The 6,865-nt window shown below is 49.0% G+C and overlaps 1 pseudogene; it reads right to left on the bottom strand.

The window, feature by feature from the left end:
• Positions 1-897: 897 nt before the first annotated feature.
• LOC123039723 (receptor kinase-like protein Xa21) overlaps positions 898-6,865 on the bottom strand; it is a 40,963-nt pseudogene continuing 34,995 nt past the window's right edge.

The raw sequence follows: 6,865 nt of genomic DNA, 5'->3' as shown, positions 1-6,865 counted from the left end.
GGTGCTCATGGTGGCGAGAATGGCGAGGCAGAGGGACCGGGCATGGGCGAGCAGCAGACGACAGCGCAGCCAAGGGAGGCCGTGCTGGGGATGGGTGAACCGGTACCGGTGGCGGACGGAGGCTGGGTCTCCCGCGGTCACGGGATTGGGAAGAGAGAGAGATCCCAGGGGATAAGAACGAGAGAGAGAGAGAGACGGCGCTGCTGGGGCCGAGCAGAGAAAGAGAGGGCATTTTTTATTTTCGTTTTTTTCTTGTATGGATCCCAGATGGTCTAAGGGTGACATGAAAGTGCCTAGTCAGCAGTCAACGCGGTCAAAACCACTTGACTGAGTTAAAAACGAGAGTAGGGTTGATTTCTGGACCAAGTGGATAGTTGAGGGTGTAGGTTGACCGGTTTTGAAATTCGGGGTTGAATATCAAACCACGTGGTTAGTTTAGGATTGTAACATGGACTTTTCTCTTTACATCATGAGATCATTACACCAGTTGAGTTAATGGACATTCAGACCTTTAATCGGTTGGACTCCCGCAGGAAATAAAGTTGATCTCAGTCTGTCAAAAGTTAAAACATGTTTAACTCAGCTCTTGACGAAGTATCTTAATTGCATTTCCCATCGCTGACAAGGAGTTAGTTTTTCGAGAATGATCACTGACAAGTAGTAAAGCAGGGACTAAACTTCTACTTCCTCCGTTCCTAAATATATGTCTCTTTAGAGATTCCACTATGAACTACATACGGAGCAAAATGAGTGAACTACACTCTAATATATGTCTATATACATCCGTATGTAGTTTGCAGTGAAATCTCTTAAAAGACATACATTTAAGAACGGAGGAAGTACTACACTACAACACCAGCAAGTCATCATGAACAGGAGGCTTATGAACCGGTCACTGTTATGATTCTAATTACACATAACAGACGTCGTATTCCACTATCCCGTACTCTGATACATACTCCAGAAGGCTACTACTTCAACACAAGTTGTTGGGAATATCACTGTAGCAATCAGCTCCTACACAAAAGGAGCTTAATGATATCCATGAACATATCATCCACACAAAATATTTGTAATTATTACATTAACACGCTTAATATTCACGGTCTTCATTGTGTTGACAAAGATTCTTTGATGGCCTTCAGTTCCTTGATGATACCCCGTGTTGGCATTCTAGACGATGGTGATTCCTGAGAGCAAGATATTCCAAGTCTAAGTACTGAAACGAGGCAATCATTTCTCTTATTTGAATGATAATCAATGGTCTGATGGTCACTTTTGAGGTCCAAAGGCAGCCTTGAGTCAACAACGCCCATCACACTGTTATTATGTAGGGCCAGCTCGACATACTCACATAGACCCAGTCCTTGTCCAAATCTGCTATCAGTGGGCCTCTTAGCAGTTATAGTTTCCAAGACAAGAATTCCGAAACTGTAAATATCTCCGTGTGTTGACACCATATTTCCAGCACCATACTCTGGATTGATGATTTGGAAAAAATATTAGACCCTTTAGGATGCAAATAATTGTAAATCCGCATTGCAACATTATACTGATGTTTTTAGAAATACACCACAACTTTTGATTGCGAAATCCTTTTTTCAGTAAAGAAAGAGCGAGCGATGGAGAATCCAAGCAAAATAAAAAGTGGGAAGCAAACATGTTAGGCTAACCTGGAGCGGCATAACCAATTGTTCCTCTAAGACCCATTGAGCTCGATGAGTGCTGGCACAACGAACTTTCATCAACAAGAATCCTAGCAAGTCCAAAGTCTCCAACGTGGGCTACCATATCAGCATCCAAGAGCACGTTACTTGGCTTAAGATCACAATGTACAACAGGTGCAGGGCCTTGGCAATGAAGATAATCCAATGCATAAGCCACATCGAGTAGTATGGTCACTCTTTGAAGTAGATCTAGGTACATACGCTCTGTTTGCTCATTTGTATAAGGATGTAGCCAAACATCTAAACTACCATTTGGCATGAAGTCAAACACAATAGCTTTGAAGTCATTCCCCTTGTTATCGTTGCTTGAGCAAGCCGTAATTATCTTCACAAGATTTCGGTGCCTCACATTTCTTAGTGCTTCACATTCAGCAATGAAACTCTTAAGTGCCCCAGGAGTGTGAACTTTCAACACCTTGACTGCAACAAGGTTTGTACTTTCTTCAGCTTGGTCATCTATGACTCCTTTGTACACTGACCCAAATGATCCAGAACCTATTAAATTTGTTGACGAGAAACCATCCGTTGCTTTTGCCAACTGCAAATAAGAGATCATTGGGAGGCCTTGTCTGGTTGTTGTGGAAGGTATCTTTTGTTTGCTTTTCTTGTGCACTATGCAGAGCTTGCATAGCAATGCAAGTACGACAATTGTTGTAACAAGAGAAAGGGAAATAGGAATTATAAGAAATCTATGCCTTTTCTTTGGTATGTCCAATGAACAAGGAGGCAAATGTAGTGTAGGTATGCCTCCGCAGAGTTTTCCATTGTTTTCAATTGACATCGCCGAAGAATTTGCAAAAACACCAAAGGTTGGCACTTGGCCGGCAAAGTTATTGAATGAAAGATTTAGTTGATAGAGCGTGCTAAGGTTGCCTAAGAAGCTAGGTATCAGACCTGAAAGGTTGTTGTTTGAGAAGTCGAGATTTTGAAGACCTTTGAATTGACTAAGGAGTGACGGGATAGTACCATTTAGAAAATTGTTTTGGATATAGATATTCTGAAGAAGCTGGCACTCACCCAAGCCAACAGGAATTTCACCTGATAACATGTTGGACTCAGCATGGAATTCTACAAGATTTTTTAGATGTCCTATTTCTTGTGGTATTGATCCCTCAAAGTTGTTGTACGACAGATCCAAAATTAGGGAAAGTGTGGAGATGTTGAATACCGCAATAGGAATTTGGCCTGAAAATTTGTTGCTGGCAAGGTTCAGTGTCGACAACTTGGTCAGGTTTCCTACGGTGCTTGGTATATTGCCACTAAAAGCATTTGCTTGGAGTTCTAAACTGATCAATTCTGTGAGATTTCCAAACGTCAATGGGATTGACCCACTAATTTTGTTGTTTTCTACAGAGAAAAGCTGAAGTTTGTTGAGCCTCCCAAAGGTGGAGGGAAGAGTCCCTCTGAAAGAGTTACTATCTAATACAAGATATTCTAAGTTGGCGAGATTGCCAATATCTTTTGGTATGTTTCCTGAAATTGTGTTGGATTGAAGGTCTAAACGTTTTAGCGAAGTGGAAAGGTTAGACACTGAGGAAGGAAGGACACCCCCAAACTTTGAGGAACCTAATTCCAAATTTTGTAACTGGGAGCAATTTGTTAACGCAGTTATGAATTCCCAGTCGTTGGGTTCTTTGGCCTCAAGGGAAGTGCTTGAGAGCTCTAGGGACAAGAGATATCCTAACCTTCCAAGGCCGGCAGGTACAGTGCCGCTGAAGAAGTTCGGGCCAAACTGAAGCCGTTTCACATTAGTGACATTTGCTACTGAGGCTGGTAGGCGGCCATGAAAGAGATTATTGTCCATCAGTATAAACTGGAGATAGGAAAGTGAGCTGAATGCATCTGAAGGCATTGTGCCACCTGGCATATTGTGCTCGACACTGAGACCCATCAGAGAGGAAATGTTCCAAATAGACACCGGAATCGGTCCACTTAGATTATTGTAGCCTAAGCTGAGCCATGATAAGCTGGACATCATTCCGAGAGATGGAGGGATAGGTCCCGATAGGTTGTTACCCATGAGATCAAGATTCATAAGGGAGAGGTTCCTAGTGATGATGGTATCTCGCCAAATAATCTACTATTGGATAAAAACAAGAATTCGAGCGACGGCAAGTCTGCCAGAGAATGAGGGATCCCTCCGGAGAATCCATTCTCTTGTAGGTTCAAGATGTACAGATTTTTCAAGGCACCAATCTCAGTTGGGATCTCGCTTGGAGAAAATTCGCGCTAAAGTTGAGCAGTTGAAGTCTGCCGAGACGGCCAAGTTCTGGAGGTACCTGCCCGATGAGCTGGTTGTCGCCGAGGTCAAGCTCTCTGAGAAAGGACAAGTTGCCCAAGAATGGTGAGATGTGCCCCGACAGATTGAAGGAGCCCATCTGCAACGAGATGACCCTGTCAGGGTGACGACGGCCGCATGCAACCCCTGGCCAGCTGCAGTAGTGGCTTGACGTGTTCCATGAATCCAGCAAGCGGGAGGATAGCATGGACTTGAAAGAGAGGAGTGCGAGCTCGTCAGCCGTGGCATTGCTGCTCCTTGGAGAGGGAGGGAGCCGAGCATGGGAGCATATGCACGACAAGGAGAACACTACCGGAACAGGGCCATACCCCGACGGCCAGAACAATGCCGACGGCCCCCGTCGGCTTCTCCGGAGATATGCCGACAGCCTGGTTCTGGCCGTCGGCGTACAAAGGCCGTCGGGCTACGCAGAGATAAGCCGACGGCACCCGTCGGCATAGAACGGCCGTCGGCCTAGCTACATATACGCCGACAGCTACCGTCGGCTTACGAAGGCCGTCGGCATACACGTGGGGCCCGGCCACCCCCTGGCAAACGGCGTCAGAGCTATGCCGACGGCCTAGACGGGGGGCCGTCGGCATAGGTCCGCAGGCCACGTCATTGATCCAGGCCGCACCATGCAGAGGCTATGCCGACGGCTGCCGTCGGCATATCTGCCACGTCAGTGATCCGCGGCACGCTGGTCGGATCTATGCCGACGGCTAGGCCGTCGGCATAGTTAGATTTTTTTCCGTACATATTTTTTAATGCTTTTTTGTGTACTATTATATCAACTAACATGTAGCATGTTAAATATAAACATACATATGAATATATATGTAGTTTGTATTTTTTCATATATTATGAATATATATATATATAGTTTGTATTTTTTCGAGCACGTTAATAAAGTGCGGTCATGTTCTTTTGAATATAGATCCTTATATTTTATTAAAATCAAAAACAGCTATGCCGACAGAAGTTTTGTGGCAGTTGCAAACGCCCGACACCCGTCTCCAGAGAGTGACCCCCCTCACATCCGCGGTGTGCCCCCCCTCATGGACGGCGCCGCCGCCGGCACCTGGAGGGGGGAAACGGACGCGTCGGGTCTACACGGAGTGGATGTAGCTGTGGTTTTTGCCCGGATGTTGCTCCCGGGTGTCCCTCTGGGCCGACCTAACACAACCGGGTGGAGAGGTCCACTGGTCAAAGCCCGTCCGTGGGAAGTCAGAAGGCTAGATATCGTGGTTAACCGCTCCAGGGTTAGGCGGGACGGGGGGCCTGGGGGGTAGCAATGCCACCGGAGCATCGTAGCGGGCCCTCATACATGCGGGGTGGTGTTGTGGCATGTCCGAAGAGGCGGCACGCGTCTCCGGTGCGTGCCCCCCCACGGACAGCGCCGCCGCCGGCACCTGGAAGGGGGAAACGGACGCGTCGGGTCTACACGGAGTGGATGTAGCTGTGGGTTTGGCCCGGATGTTGCTTCCCGGTGTTCCTCTGGGCCGACCCGACACAACCGGGAGGAGAGGTCCACTGGTAAAAGCCCGTCCGTGCAAAGTCAAAGGGCTAGATCCCGTGGTCAAACGCTACAGGGTTAGCCGGGACGGGGGCCCTGGGGGTAGCAATGCCACCGGAGCGTCGTACCGGGCCCTCATACATGCGGGGTGGTGTTGTGGCATGTCCGAAGAGGCGGCACGCGTCTCCGGGTTGTGGCCCCCCTCACGGACGGCAATGAAACGGTAGTAGACGTTCTGCGGTAACGATGCAGCGTGAATATTATTAAATACTTGGAGCGCGATAAAATCATGAGTTTTTTACACAACGTGGGCACATGTGCTATAGGACTGATGGTAATTTTTCATAATTTTTTGTGATGGAGAAGTATCTGAACACTTCCCTCTACGCGGATTGCTCTTCGCACGTCTACGACTGTGGCCGGCGGCCTCCGGGGGCTAGCATACCGTCAAATCTTGCGTAGGCGGCCTCTCACAAATCTGGAAGTGTTGAGGCGGTTGCAAACGCCCAGCACGCGTCTCCGGGGTGTGCCCCCCCCCTCACGGACGCCGCCGCCGGCACCTGGAGGGGGGAAACGGACGCGTCGGGTCTACACGGAGTGGATGTAGCTGTGGGTTTGGCCCGGATGTTGCTCCAAAGTGTTCCTCTGGGCCGACCTAACACAACCGGGTGGAGAGGTCCACTGGTCAAAGCCCGTCCGTGCAAAGTCAAAGGGCTAGATCCCGTGGTCAAACGCTACAGGGTTAGCCGGGACGGGGGCCCTGGGGGGTAGCAATGCCACCGGAGCGTCGTACCGGGCCCTCATACATGCGGGGTGGTGTTGTGGCATGTCCGAAGAGGCGGCACGCGTCTCCGGGTTGTGGCCCCCCTCACGGACGGCAATGAAACGGTAGTAGACGTTCTGCGGTAACGATGCAGCGTGAATATTATTAAATACTTGGAGCGCGATAAAATCATGAGTTTTTTACACAACGTGGGCACATGTGCTATAGGACTGATGGTAATTTTTCATAATTTTTTGTGATGGAGAAGTATCTGAACACTTCCCTCTACGCGGATTGCTCTTCGCACGTCTACGACTGTGGCCGGCGGCCTCCGGGGGCTAGCATACCGTCAAATCTTGCGTAGGCGGCCTCTCACAAATCTGGAAGTGTTGAGGCGGTTGCAAACGCCCAGCACGCGTCTCCGGGGTGTGCCCCCCCCCTCACGGACGCCGCCGCCGCCGGCACCTGGAGGGGGGAAACGGACGCGTCGGGTCTACACGGAGTGGATGTAGCTGTGGGTTTGGCCCGGATGTTGCTCCAAAGTGTTCCTCTGGGCCGACCTAACACAACCGGGTGGAGAG

The sequence above is a fragment of the Triticum aestivum genome, chromosome 2B (assembly GCF_018294505.1).
Source record: "Triticum aestivum cultivar Chinese Spring chromosome 2B, IWGSC CS RefSeq v2.1, whole genome shotgun sequence".
In the NCBI taxonomy this organism is placed as follows: domain Eukaryota; kingdom Viridiplantae; phylum Streptophyta; class Magnoliopsida; order Poales; family Poaceae; genus Triticum; species Triticum aestivum.
Note: the sequence above shows the minus strand (reverse complement) of the source record. Positions and strands in the feature narration are given on the sequence as shown.